At 56.5% G+C, this 14,634-nt stretch overlaps 1 pseudogene; it reads right to left on the reverse strand.

Annotated features, from left to right (window-relative positions):
- Positions 1-639: 639 nt before the first annotated feature.
- On the reverse strand, positions 640-743 carry LOC125363725 (annotated as a pseudogene).
- Between the last annotated feature and the right edge of the window lie 13,891 nt (positions 744-14,634).

Genomic DNA, 14,634 nt, shown 5'->3' on the forward strand with positions numbered 1-14,634 from the left:
AGGTTATTTACTTGCACGATTTCTGTTTCCTTTATGTGCGTGCTTAGAGCTGTGAACTTCACTCTCAACATTGCTTTTGCTGAATCCCCAAGGTTTCAGTATGCTGTCTCTATTTTCATTGAGTTATAAGAGCTTTCTGATTTCTTCCTTTTTGATGCACCTGCGGTTCAGCAGTGAGTTGTTTAGTCTCCATGTGTTTGAGAGTTTTCTGCAGAATGTTTTGTTGTTGAGAACTGGATTCATTCCATTGTGATCAGATAGGATGCAAGCAGTTATTTCAATCCTTTTGCTTAGGTTTGTTGTGTGTCCTAGGATATGGTCAATTTTGGAGAAGGTTCTATGGGCTGCAGAAAAAAATGAATTGTGTGGCTGTTGAGTGAAATACTCTGTTGATGTCTGTTAAATCCATTTGGCTTATGGTGTCATTTAATTCAGAGGCTTCTTTGCTTATCTTTTGTTTGGTTGACCTATCTCTAGTGAGAGCAGAGTGTTAAAGTCTCCCACTGTTATTGTGTTCTGTAAGTCTCAGAGTGTTTGTTTAATGTATTTAGGTGCTCCTTTGTTTGGTGCATAAATATTAACCACTGTGATGTCCTCTTGGTGAATAATCCCTTTATTAATATGTAATGACCTTCCTTGTCTCTTTGTACGGATTTTCATGAGAAATCTACTCAGTGTGCTACATGTTCAGTGCAGTTTCTCTAGTAATGAACTATAGAAATGATTCCTAAAAGTATAGTCATCGTTATGAAGTTTGGGGGTTGGGTTTTGTACAAGGTGAGTGATGAGGGCTTAGTTTCAGTCATCCATCTGTTGATGAAGTTTTCTTAGCACCATTTGTTGAAGAGGCATTCTTCCTCCAATGTATGCTCTTGGTATTTTGTCAAAAAAAAACAGATGACTGTGACTTTGTGATCATATTTCTAGATCATCTATACTGTTCCATTGGTCTAGCTATCGGTTTCAGTGGTCATACTTTGTTACTATAGCTCTGAAGGATAGATCAAAGTCCAGTATGTGATCATGGCAATACTTCCTTTGTAGCTCAGAATTGCTTTGGCTATTTGGGCTTTTGTGCTCTGAGTTTTAGAATTGATTTTTCTATTTCTGAGAAAAAGAAGGACATTTAGCAGGACACCAATGGCTCACTCTTGTAACCCTAGCTCACCAGGAGGCTGAGATCTGAGGCTCACAGTTCAGAGCTAACCCAGACAGAAAAGTCTGTAAGACTTATTCCAATTAGCCAGCAAACACGCCAGAAGCGAAGCTGTGGCTTATGTGGTAGAGAGCTAGTTCTGAGCACAAAAGTTCAGGGTAGCACCCAGGCCCTGAGTTCAAGCTCCAGGATTGGCACAAAAATGGCATTTGAATGTTTATGAGAATTACACTGAAATCTGTAGATTGCTTTTGGAGTATATCTATTTTCACAGTCTTGATTATGCAAATCCATGACATGGGAGGTCTCCCCTCTCCTAATGTCTCTAGTTTCTTCCTTCAAACTCTGATAGTTTTCACTGTAAAAATCTTTCACCCCTTAGTTAGAATCAATTCTATTTATACTGGTTCTTTATGTTGGGGATTTTGTGAATGGGATTTTCTTTTGCTAATTTGGTTTTCAGAAAGAGAATTAATGAAACCAACTTGAGTAGGGTATATGATCGCTTGAATATATTGTTGAATTCAACTTATAAGTATTTTGTTCAGAATGTTTATATCTAGTGTCATCAAGGAAAATGGTCTATAATCTTCCTTTTGTGTTATATATTTATGAGTGATATGTTAAAGGCTACAATTTTTGTGTGTTCAGTGTGTATCCTGATACTTTTACAGAAGTGTTTATCATATCTACAAGGTTTGTAATGAAGTCTTTTGGGCCTTTTAAGTATAGGATCACATCATTTGCAAATAGAGGTAATTTTACTTCTTCCTATTTGTATCCACCTTATCTCATTCCTTTGCCTTTTTGTTCTTAGAATTACAGCACAATATTAAGTAAGAGAAAGTGAATATTCTTTTCTCATTCTGGATTTTAGAGGAAATAGTTTCAATCATTCTCCTATTTAGTACAGAGTTGGCTCTAGGTTCTTCACTGATGGTGTTTTAGCATGCTGAAGTATATTCTTTCCATTCCTACATTCCTCATTATAGGAGAATGTTGAAATCTGTCAAAAGCTTTCTCTGCATTTATTGAGGTGATCTCGATTTTCGTCTTTGATTCTATGTGCTGTGCTATGTGCATCGATTTGCATACATTGAGCTATCCCTATTCTTGCATCCCTAAAATGAAATCAACTTGATTGTGCTGTAAAACTGTTTGATGTGTTGTTGAATTTAGATCACATTTTATTGAGGGTTTTTTTTTTCATCTCTGCTCATGAAGGAAACTTGTCTATTATTGCCTTTGCTGTGTGCTTCTCCAGTTTTGTTGTCATGGTAATAATGACTTCCTAGGATGAGTTTGGCAATCTACATTCCCTTTCTATTCCATGTAATAGTTTAGGAGCATTGGTGTAAATTCTTATTAAAAGGTCTGGTAAAATCCGGCTTTGAATTCAGCAAGTCCTGTGCATTTCTTTGTTGAGAGACTCTTAACTACTGCTTTCAAGCTCATTGCTAGCTGTAGATCTGATTACATGGCTTATATGCTCTTAGTTTAATGTTGGTAGGTCATACGAGTCTAGAAATTGATATGTTTCTTCCTGAGTTTTCAGTTTATTAGGATAGAGATGCGTAAAGTATTCCATAGTATTCATCTAAGTGTCATTGGTGTTGTGTACTCTTTCTGATCTCTAATTCCATTGGCTTGGCTCCTCACTTTGGCTAAAGATTTGTCACTCCTGCAAATCTTTTCAAAGAACCAGCTTTTCAGAACAGTGATTCCTAGTATTACTCTCTGTTCTCCATCTCATTATTTTTCTCCTGATCTTTATTATTTCTTTCTGTCTACTACTTTGGGGTTTGACATATTCTTATTTTTCTGAGAGGTTCAGGTACCTTGTTAGATTATTTGAAATCACTCTGATTGGTTGGTTTGTTTATGTGGTACCAAGGAATCAAACCAAAGGCCTCATGCATGCTAGATAATTGCTCTACCACTAAGCCATATTCCAAGCCCTCTGATTTAAAAAAAAAAAATCTAGACACTCAAAACTTAACCTTTCCTGTTTCAACTGCCTTTGCTGTGTCCCAAAAGTTCTGGTCAGTTGTGTTTTCATTTTCATAGGATTCTAGCAGTACTTATCAAGGTCATTTGAGAAGTTTTCAGCTTCTATTTTACTCAATGTTTCCTATGCTTTTAGCGTACATTTCTTCCCTTGTGTGCCCAAGATTCATATGTTCAATCTTTTAGTGGTGTTCCAGACATAGTCCAAGTTCAGTCCATTATTCTTTATTTTTTCTTTGTCTTGATCTGAATATTCTCAGTTATCCTTGTATTAAAGCCCTGATACTTTGTTTTCAATTTTACCCACTCTAATTGAGAGGAAGTCTTTCAAGTCAGTTTTGTATTTGACTTTTAATTGATGTTTTTCATTTTCAGAGTTTAATTTGATTTTTGTTTGGATTTCTCTATCTTTGTTAAATTCCTCTTTAATATGCTGCATTATCATTCGTCCAGCTGTTTACTTGTAGTCTCAATTTAGTCAGGAATCTATTCGTGTCATCTTTGATGTTTGCTGATTGTTCTTATAATCGTCCCTTGGAGTTCTTTGTCAAAACTGTCATCTACTTAGTGTCCACTAGAGCGAAGTTACTGGCTTTCGAAGGAGGAAAGCTGCCTTGTTTTCCCATATTTGTTGTATTTCTGTGATGGAGTCTGTACTTCTGAGGCCCAGACCCTGGTTACAAGTTTTAATTTCCTGTCTGATTTCTGTTGATGACTCCTCAACATTCAGGCAAGATTCTGTAGCGACAGATTTAAGGTTCAGTTTTTCACCCCAGGGCTGGGGTTGGCTCAGCAGTCAGGAAATTGCCCACAGCCTCGGGGCACCAGGCTTGACCTCCATCTGCTCCGACCCAGAGAAACGAGCTGCAACCCCTTCTGAGGGGTCCGCATCTGCTTCTAGACTACCCGGACAATAGAAATCCTCCTCCTCTGTGCAGAGCGAGCCGCTGCGGGCCTGGGGAAGCCTCGGGGCCTGTCAGAGAAGCAAGTTCTGGCTTGCTCTGTGAGCTCCTCAGTCTGTGTCCCCCTTAACGATGCATGTCCAAACCCAGGGGTGCCCAAATGCAGCAGTGAATGGGGAAACAAACAGAGCATTGCGTTCTGTACTAGCAGGGGGACAAACGAGAGACTGCAACTTCAGGCCTGATCCTCTCAGGGTTCGTAGCCCCAGTCCAGTCGTTCTCCTTGGTACGGGAGTGGAGGCCGTGAAAGCCACCTGGTTTGGAGGGGCAATTCCCAAAGACAACGAGTCCCACCGGGCAGCACACTTTCTTCTTGGGCAGGAGTGCGGAAATCACAGGACTCAAGAGCACCTGGGTTCAGGGCTCTCAGCCCCACGTGGCAACCACTGAGGATGGCCAGGAGCAGGGCCAGGAGGCCGAGCACCGGGTCGGCTGCAGGCTCTGGGTTCTGCGGCCAGCATGCACGGCTCCGGCGGTGGGGCTCCCTCCTCACCAGGGAAGATGGCCTCTGACCACCGCGGCTTCCATGCTGCATCAGGACCCTCTCAAGACCCTCTCCCTCGGCACAGCTGCTCCCTCCGGCTGTCTCTCGCCCAGACACTGTGGCGGGTGTGCCAAGGCTCTCGAGGTTCCATTATTCCTTGTTTTCAAGGAAAAGCTCCCTTTCAAGATGGTCCTCTGCACGGCTCTAGGAGATGGGATGCTGTTTTTTTTCCTTTCTTCAACTGCCGTTAGTCTTGCACGCCAGAATGGTTACCATCACACTAATCCCAGGTGCCTTTCCTTAAGGCTTGTAGGAAGTGTGGCTCCCCCGGCAGCTAGAATTGTCGGTCTGTCCTCAGGGGGGGCGTGTGAGCTGTCCATTATGGGAGTCTCGGCTTCTCCTCGCCAGTGGAAGGTATGAGCAAGCTTGAAATTGCCTTCCACTTTCATCTGTGATCTTTCTGTTTCTCTGTGTCTTTCGGCCACCCTTCCACCTCTTGGGTGATTTCCCCGTGCTCTTGTATTTGATTTTTCCTTTCTTTGGAATACAGAATGCAGTCTCTTTCTTACTCGGAGTTATTACTTGACTTTCTCATTCGTGGGGTGCAAAGGAGAATGCTTCCAATCCATCGCCTATCTCTGCCCTGAGCAAAGTCTTTTGAAGCACAGAAAATTTTGATTTTTCTTTTTTAATCGGTCATGGGGTTTGAACTCAGGGCCTGGGCATTGTCCCTGAGCTTTTCTTCTTTTTTATGCACAAAGGTAATGCTATTCCACTTTGAACCACAGCACCATTTCCAGTTTTCTGGTGATGGATTGGAGATAAGAGTCTCATGGACATTCCTACTTGGGCTGGGTTTGAACTGCAGTCCTCAGATCTCAGCCTCCTACATGGCTAGGATTACAGGCATGAGCCATCAGCACCCGGCTAAGATTGTGATTTGACTAACATCCCATTTATCTTCTCTTTTATGGATTACACACTTGGTATTATGTATAAAAACTCATCTGCAAATTCAATGTCAACTAGAATTCTCTCTGTGATTTTTTTTCTAGGAGTTTCAGAGAATTTCGCACCTTATGTTTGAGATAATTTCTGTGAATGATGTAAGTCTGTTTCTAGAATCATTTGCGTGTGGATGTACAATTATTTTTGGCACTGTTGTTTTTTTTCCTTTAGATTACTCTTTTCCACTCAGTTGTTACCGTCCTGTGTGGAGCTGGGTGGGCCGGGCTCTGCCCTGACCTGCCTGTCCAGGGTCACAGCGCCCTAACTGTGGACGTCTTGAATCAGGCCGTGTGAGTTCTTTGTGCTTCTTCTTCCTTGGATTTTGTCACCTATTCTGGGGCTTTTGCTTTCCATGTTAAACTTTTTTGTTTTAATTTTCTGTCATTATCGTACATTTTCCGGAAATTCATTCACACGACTCAAATCCATGAATGTGGAATATCCATTTATTTATTGAGATATTCTCAGAATCATGTCACCAATTTATTTCATTATTATCTGTAAAGGAACATTTTTCTGGATATGGAACTCCAGGGTTAAAGATTCTTCTCCTCTTCCTTCTCCTCCTCCTTCTCCTCCTCCTCCTCCTCCTCCTCCTCCTCCTCCTCTTCCTCCCCCTTCTCCTCTTCCTTCCCCTTCTTCTTCTGGCAGAAACTGACCTATACAAGCCCTCCCAATTCCAGAGGAGGTAACTGGACTGATGTAATTCCTGGAATTCAGTAGGTCATTTCTCTCTTCTTCAGTTTTTCCTGTTTGGCATTTTCTCAGATTTCCGGTGCTACAGACTTATTTTTGTGTGTGTGGGGGGGGGTTTCAGTCATTATTTCTTGAAGTTCTTTTCAAGTCCCACCTTTGTCCTGTGTTGTGGGACTCAAACGATGAGATGTTGTAAGTTTCGCAATCGACCCACAGGTTCCTGCCTCTGCCCATCTTCCCCGCTCTGTTTTCCTTCAGTGGCCCAGGTTGGACGGGCTGTGAACTCTCTCGATCTGTCTCAGAGTTTATTACCTCTCTCAGTCATCTCCAATCTATGACTGCGCACATGCAGAGCGCTTTTCAATGGTCACTTGCTGCATTACTTCACTTCTAAAGTTTCCCGTGGATGGTTTTAACAATATCTTCTATGTCTCCACTTAGATTTCCTTTTTCATCATTTGTTTGAAACATGTTCCTAAGTGGTGTGGTAGCATTTTTATGACGATGGCTTTATAATCCTTGTCAGATACTTCTGGTATCTGATTCATCTCCGTGTTGGCATCTGTTGACGGCCATTCCCCATCCACACTGGCTCTTGGTGATCGCTGGCTCTTGGTACGATGAGAGCCTATTGTCTCCTGGATGTTTTGCTTCTTAGGTAATGGAGCTCTGGACCCTAGTTAGTCTTGCCTCTTGCCTCTGTCCAGGAGTGGTATGGTGTGCAAGGGTAGGGATGAGGGGCTTGTAGTTCCCCACCTTCCTCTTTTCGTTCTGAGCCTGCTGAAGCAACTCCCTGACGCACTGCCAGGGGGCAAAGCCAGAAGGGCAGCTCCCTCTTCTTCCTCGGGGCAGGGGTGGAGTCTGGCTCCTCACTGGGCTTCAGTGGGCTGGGGGGGGGGGGGCTGAGCTCCGCAGGGCTCTGTTCCACCTTGCCTCATCCTGCTTCCCTGCAGCGCCAGCCCTCCTCCCTGCCCCCTGCCTGCTGCTGCCGGGTGGGGAGGCCCCGCTCCCTGGTTGGTCTCCTTTGGGACGAGGCAGTCCGCTCGGTGATATTTAGTAAAAGTGATACTTCCAGAAAGATGGCCTGTCCGGCAAACCTGCCTCCCTGTCTTTGCCCAAGGGGAACAGGAAGGGCTTTTCACGAGTCCGTCTGAGGACCCGGTGGTCAGTCTTCGCAAGCGGCTGGGACTGCTGCGTGGGAGACAGGAGACGTAGCCGGGAACTCACCATCTAGTCCTCCCATCATCCTGGGGGTGCGGGGGGGGGGAGGAGTCCCTTGGCCATTCACCTCCTTCCCGTCTTTCAAGATGCCCCCCGGTTTGCTCGTGGGGTTGTTTTCGTTGTACAGAGGACAAGGGAGGCTGGGTGGGCACTCCCTCCCTTTCGGCCAGAACCACCAGTTTCTATTTTCATGTTGATTCTCCAGCTCTCTACAAAGGCACAAAGCCCTCCGAGGTGCCCCCAAATAGATCCCGGAGGGCTGCGTGTGGAGAGCCCTCGAGGGCCCCGCGGCTCGGCCCCGGGAGCGGCCCGGGGTATTTTTAGAGCCTTCCTAAAAGGAAAACATGTGTTAAAAATATCCGCGCAGAGCTTCCAGACGCCTCCGGCCCGGGGCCAGCTCTGGAGACGTGGGTTGGGGTGAAGGAGCGGGGTGTGGGTCCTGGCTCCGGTCGCGCCGTCCGCTGCCAGCTCCCCCCCGGCCGCCGCCCTCCTGCCTCCGGCCCCCCGCGCGCCTCCCGCGGGGCAGCGACCTGGGTTTGATTCCTGGCCCTGCCTCTTGCCGCACGCGCGCGGTGAGATCCGTCCCGGGGCCTGGCTGGAGCCGCGGTGGCGATGGGGAGACGGTGACCGGATGGAGGGGCGCGGGGCGCGGCTCCGCGCTGGGCCGCCGCGCTGGGCTAAGCCGGGCTCTCCTGGTCCTCCGCGCCCCGGGGGACCCCGTCCCCAGCCTGCCGCCGCCTGTCTGCCCCGCCCCCGCCCCCCCCCCCGTGGCTGTGAAGTCTCCCGAGAGGCGCTGGCCACCGTGGATGGGCCGAGGCGGGCGCTGCGGGTGACCTTGGGGGCGACCTTGCGGACGTCCTCTCAGGCCCTGGGGTCGGGTGCGGCCGGCCTCCATCCGCGGCCCAGCGCGGCGTTGTGCAGCACACGTGCCAGGGCCCGCGCCCTCTTCCACGCGGGACGGAGGAAGAGCCCCGGAGGGCCCCCCCCCAGGTCGGCACACTGCCAGCCCCCCCCCCCCCCCCCCCCCGCAAGCCCCATCCACACCCAGCGCGGGCTGTCTGCAAGGCAGCCCTCCCCTGCCGCTTCCCTGGGCCTGGGCTCAGAGAGCTGCAGGCGGAAACTGTGGACCCTGATCACGAGGTGGAGGGGGGCCTGGGGGCCCGTGCGGTGGGGGAGGGGGAGCGAGGCGCAGGCTGGCTCTGTGGCTGCAATGATGTCACCCCAAATCTCAGGAGGAGGAGGAGGAGGAGGAGGAGGACGGGGGGGAGGTGGAGGGGGAGGAGGAGGAAGAAGAGAAGGAGGGGGGAGAGGAGGAAGAAAGGGAGGAGGAGGAGGAGGTGTCACCATACCAGCTGTCACTGGCACCTGAAGGGCTGGGCTGGAAGGCGTGGCCCGTGACACAGCCCCTGGGACATTCGGGCACCCGGGAGCCCCGACGCCCACTCCCTTCGTCCACCCACGCCCGCCGCCATCAAGAGCAGAGGGCAGGGGCGAGAGGCGGAGGTCCAGAGGAGAGCGGCCGGAGGCTGGCCCAGGCAGAACTGTACGTCATCTTTCTACTCGACAAATAGCTAAGTCCAAAGATGGCCGGAGGCCTGGCTCAGGCGAGTACAAAGCCGCGCGTTCAAGCCCCACCGTGGCCCCAAGGCCGTGGCTCTCTCCAGGGGACGGAAGTTCTCTCCATCCCCATCTCCCCGGCGGCTCCCGCCCCGGGAGCGCCCTCCTGTGAGTTCACAAGCACATCCGGCCCCGGTCCCCCACCTTCTCCACCGCCCCGGGGTGCCCAGGAAATCGTGTCAGGTCGGGCTCGTGCGCCTGTGACGGAGGAAGCATGGCCATTGACTTGGCCTCGGCATGGCCTCGGCGCCCCGGTGTGGTTGTCGCAGAATGCCGTACCCCAGTCCTGGGGGCCTGGAAATGCCTGTCACAAGTCTGCAGGCCTGGAGTCTGGGGGGGCTTGTCGTAGACGGCCACCCCCGTCCTCTCGTGGTGGACGGCGAGGCCCGGCTGGGGTCTCTCGCCAATCACCTACGCCGACAGCATGGTGAGGCCACCGTGCCGACGCCAGTTTACGATGCAGACACCTTAATGCGACAGGAACACTTAGTCTAGAGCATTCTGGGCTCAGACCCTTCCCTCCCCCACCCCCCCGCCCCCCGCCCAAGTTACTCACATCCTTTCCTCGTGCAAAGCGGATTCATCATACCCCATTATCCCTAAAAGCCGTAACTCATCCCAGAATCGATTCTGAAGCCTGAAATCTAGAGCCTCCTCTAAATGTCACCCAAATCAGACGTGGGGGAGGCGGAGGTGTGATTCATCTCAATCAAACTGCTCCCCAGCTGGGACCCGGGGGCCGGGCTAGGTGTGTGCGAGGCACGAGAGCCGGCGGGGACAGCATGTGGGGGCCAGCTCCCCTCCAGGAGAGGGGAGACTCCCCAGGGAGTCCAGACCAGGACTCTAGAGGAGGGTGGGACCCAAGGACGTCCGTGGGCCGGCGACGCTGAGTCCAGGCACACTGTGGAGGAGACCCCCCCCCCAAATACATCGGGGGCACTGTGGAGGAGACCCCCCGCTAACACATGGGGGGCACTGTGGAGGAGACCCCTGACCCCCAACACATGGGGGGGCACTGTGGAGGAGACCCCACCCCCACACATGGGGGGCACTGTGGAGACCCCACCCCCCAACACATCGGTGGCACTGTGGAGGAGACCCCTGACCCCCAACTCATGGGGGCACTGTGGAGGAGATCCCACCCCCTAACACATGGGGGGCACTGTGGAGGGGACCCCCGGCCCCACACATGGGGGGCACTGTGGAGGGGACCCCACCCCCCACACATGGGGAGCACTGTGGAGGAGACCCCACCCCCACACATGGGGGGCACTGTGGAGGGGACCCCCCGGCCCCACACATGGGGGGCACTGTGGAGGGGACCCCGCCCCCCACACCTGGGGCGCACCCCTAGGCTGGCTTTCCGGAGGCCCCTTGCACCCCCTGCTCCTGGCGTCGAGTCTGCCCCGTCTTCCTCCCCGCTGGCGTTTCCCCGGAAGCCTGAGCTCTGGGTTCGGAAGGCGCGTGGGGGTCGGGGCCGGTCTCAGCGTGGGTGCCGTGCCCTCCGCGCCCCCCAGCACGCAGCCCCGCGGGGAAGGCCTCCGCCATCGCCCAAGGGGAGCCGGCCTGGCGCCAGCCGCCCGCCCCGTCCGAGGCCTCGAGGCTGCCGAGGCCCAGGCTCCTCCCGGAATTCCCTGGGCGGCGGCCGAGGCCCTGGGCCCCGGGCCGCTGTGTCCGCAGCTCCGTGGGGCTCCGTGGGCTCCGTGGGCCCCAGCGGACGCGTCCCAGCCACGCACAGCCCGGCCAGCTTCCCCCCCAGGCTCCCCCAGCCCCTGCCTCTCCCTTCCACGCGGGGAAGGGCCGCCTCGGCGGCTCCGGTTCCAGTCCCGGTGAGTTCAGGCGGACGCCGCCATTGAATGGGGCTCAGAAATCACAGGCACAGCTTTGTCCTCGCGCCGGGGTTGGCCAGGTCACGATCGAGCGAGGCCCTGGAAGAATCGGTGTCTGCGGGCGGTGGGGGGGGGGGGGGGGCTGGGGCTCTGGCCGGCCGCCATCTTTCACCATGTCCACGCGTGACCTGAGGGGACACGCAAGCGCCCTGGGGCTCTTCGGCGAGAGCACCGGCGATGGACCACGGGCGATCGCCAGGGTCTCCCCCCCCCCCCCCGCCCGCCTGCTGACCGCGGGAGCTGTGGTTTGCACGCCGGCCCTGGGGGGGGCCGCAGCCCCTCGGTCTCCGCCTGCAGCCCCGGCGGGCCGGCCCTCGGGGAGGCGCGGACTGGTTACCGGGCACTGACTGCGGGTGGTTGAAGGCAGCGCGGCGGGGTGTCAAGGGTCGGAACTCCCCCTCTTCCTCCCCCTCCTCCTCCCCCTCCTCCTCCCCCTCCGCCTCCCCCTCCCCCTCCCCCTCCCCCTCCCCTCCCCCTCCCCCTCCCCCTCCCCCCTCCCCCTCCCCCTGCAAGCGGCCTCGCGATGACAGCGGGCCCGGGGCGTCGTCCAGGGCCGTCACGCTCCCCCATGGCTGCAGCGCGGCTAGGCCGCGTGAGTCCCGCGGGGCGTGGACGCCCTCGAGGACGGGCGGGCCGCCCACCCCGCCGGCCGGCCCGGGCTCCCGCTCAGCGCCCCGCCCGCCCCGGGGTGGTGGAAAGGTGGTCGGAGCCCGTCGCGGCCCCCGGTCGTCGCGGGACCCCGGGCCTGGCCCGTGCCGGGACGAAGGGCGGTTACGCGTTTCCTGTTGCTGTTCCCTTTCACAAGGTGGGGTTCCCTTGTAAAGGGGTAGCCCTTCCCAGCACGCATGCGCGAGCTCTGGGCTGTGAGCTGCAGCCTCGCCCCCCCCCCCCCCCCCCGGCCCCCCACCGGCGGGAGTTCCCGGAACACGAGGCCTGGCTGGGGCCCGGAGAGGCCAGGGCTTCCCTAAACTGCCTGGCGTGCAGCCCTGGGAGCCCCCCACCCCACCCCGCCTGGGCCTCTGCCCAGGCACAGCCCCTCCCTGCACCCCCTCCCTGCACCCCGTCCGCACCCCAGCCTGGCAACAAGGAGACAAAGCAAGGGGCGCACACTCGCCGCGACCAACGCCGCCGCCACGCCGGGCGGCCGGGCTGACGCGCGGGGCCCGCGGCCTCCGGGGGGTGCGGGGGGCCCGCGCCGCGAAGCTGGCTGCTGGGGGACAGGGCGGGCGCGGCTGGGCTCCCCGGGAGGCCAGGGGCTTGCAGCCCACCCCAGCCGCCCCATTCTCATCTCAGTACAGACGACCTGCACCCAGAGAGGGCGCGCCCGCCCCAGAGCCGCGGCACGGCCCCAGGACGGGGCGGGGGGGGGGGGGCGAGGCTCGGCGGCGCATGGGGGGTATCCGTGTGTGTGGCTGAAACCGGGGCAACGAGGCGATAATCACCCCTGTGTGTTAACGGGGTCACCCTCGGCGCGCCAACGACACCGGAGCCGCGACTCGGGCTGGGCCGCCGGCGGGGACTCCACACCAAGGCAAGAGCTGGGACGCGGCCCAGGACCCCCACTCCAGCCTCGGGGGCGGGCGGGGGGGCGCTCAGAAGATGCTCAGAGCCCTCGCAGAGATGGGGCCCAGGGGCCCTTTCCTGGAAAACAGACGGGCCTGCCAGAGCGCTGATCACAGGAAGAGGGAGCCCCCCCCCCCCCCCCCGCTGCCATTGCTGATTGGGGTAAACACAGTGGGATTAGAGGAAACCACCAGGATTCCAGCTCGTGAGAGCCGGAACGCCGGGATGTTGGACGTCCTCCTCCTCCTCTTCCTCCTCCTCCTCCTCCTCCTCCTCCAGGGCCCCCCAGACTCCGCCAACTCGTGGAAAACATGCATAATTCGAAAACGGGCGTGGGCGGACTCTCTCCCGGGCCCTAGGCTCCAGAATCTGGCTGCAGGGCCCGTGGGCCCCCTGTCCAGCCCCGCGCAGCCCAGCACTGGGCGGCCGCGGTCTCCAGGGCCCCTCTCTTCCTGGAAGAGCGCCCCCCCCCCAAGCCAGGAGAGGAGCAGGCCATACCGCAAGGGGCAGGCTCCCCCTGGCCTTCTCCTCCTGCAGGGACACCTCGTCCCCCCCGCCCCCCCCCCGCAAAAGCCACGTCAGCCCCACTGTCAGAGACCCCTGGGCCGAGAAGGCCTTGCAGACCTCTCAGCAAGGCCCGGAGATGGAACGTTCTGGGCCTGGCAGGCAACCTGTGGTCTCTGATGCCTGTTCTTTTCCTCTGTTTTAAAGACGCCACGGCCCGGCTGACCGGCCTACCGCAGGAGGCGACGGGGAGACGCTGCGCGGAGCTGCAGTTCACAGCCCCAGGCCCAGAGGATTCCCATGTTCATGCAGGCGGACTCCGACTCACGCTCCACAGCCCAGCTCAAATGGCCCTTTCCCAATGAGCTTTTCTCCTCCCACGGCCAAGAACCCCAGAACCCCAGAACTTTCCCTCTGGGCCAGCCACGAGTCTGAGCCCTGGCAGCCACTCTTTTAAAAAAAATATATTATTATTAAATGTTATTGACAAGGTGTTGTGCAGAGGGGGTACAGTTACACAGGAAGGCAGGGAGCGCATTTCCCGCGGCGCCCTACACCCTCGTTTCTCTTTCCCTTCCCTAGGTCGGGTAGGCGTGCACACACACACACCACGACGTCGAGCGCACGCCCTCGCTCGCTCTTTCATCCCGCGTGAGCACCGAGGGGAGGAGCAGCCGGGGCAGGGAAACCGGGGAGACTCTTCACCCCCGATGGACCACCCCAGAGCGGGGAACGGAGCCGTGGCTTAAATGGCGCCGTGCTAGCCGCGAGCGAGGAAGCGAAGGGACGGCGCCACAGAGCCGGGTTCAGGCCCTAGCGAGGCCACGCCGCCCGCACGGTCACCGGCCCTGCCCGGCGGGGGCTGCGCATCCACCGGCGGGAGGCACACCTGGCCCGCCCGCTGCCCGCCGGGGCTGGGGTCTCCTGCGCGCACCCCGCCCCCCCCCATCCCCTCCACGGGCCTGGCTCCCGGTCCTGCTGCGGAGCCAGCCCCCCGCCGCGCACGCCGCCCCCCGCCCGAGCCCGCGGGGCCGGGAAACGCGCTCCTCGCCCTAACGCGAAGCACGTGTGGCCGGCCCGCCCCAGCCAGGGTGCGGAGGAGGCGCGGCCCCGCCCGGCCCCTCTGCGGGGGTTCACGGGCACCCCACCGGGGGGCTCGGGGCCCGGGCTCCAACCAGGCTGTGGGGGCTCCGCAGAGACCGGTTCCGCGCCCCTCGGGGGTGGGGGGGGCTCTCTGCCCGACCCCTCCCACGACACTGGATGTACACCGGGCCCTGCTGGTGGGAGGACCCTCCTAGAAAGGGTGGGGGCCTCAGCCCGGCATGGGGAGACCACAGGGGGTGGGTCTCCAGCCGCCAGCCAAAGGGCGCAGGTGCCTGGATGCTGAGCACAGAGCCCGCCCCCCCAGCCCCCCCCCCCCAGCTTCGGGACGGCGCCTGCCCTTCCGTGCCTCGATGCTGGCTCGTGAGCCTCGTCCCGGATCTCAGACCTCCAGGAGGAAGTGGATCCATCATCCGAGTTGTTTCC

The sequence above is a fragment of the Perognathus longimembris genome, chromosome 14 (assembly GCF_023159225.1).
Source record: "Perognathus longimembris pacificus isolate PPM17 chromosome 14, ASM2315922v1, whole genome shotgun sequence".
NCBI classification, from domain to species: domain Eukaryota; kingdom Metazoa; phylum Chordata; class Mammalia; order Rodentia; family Heteromyidae; genus Perognathus; species Perognathus longimembris.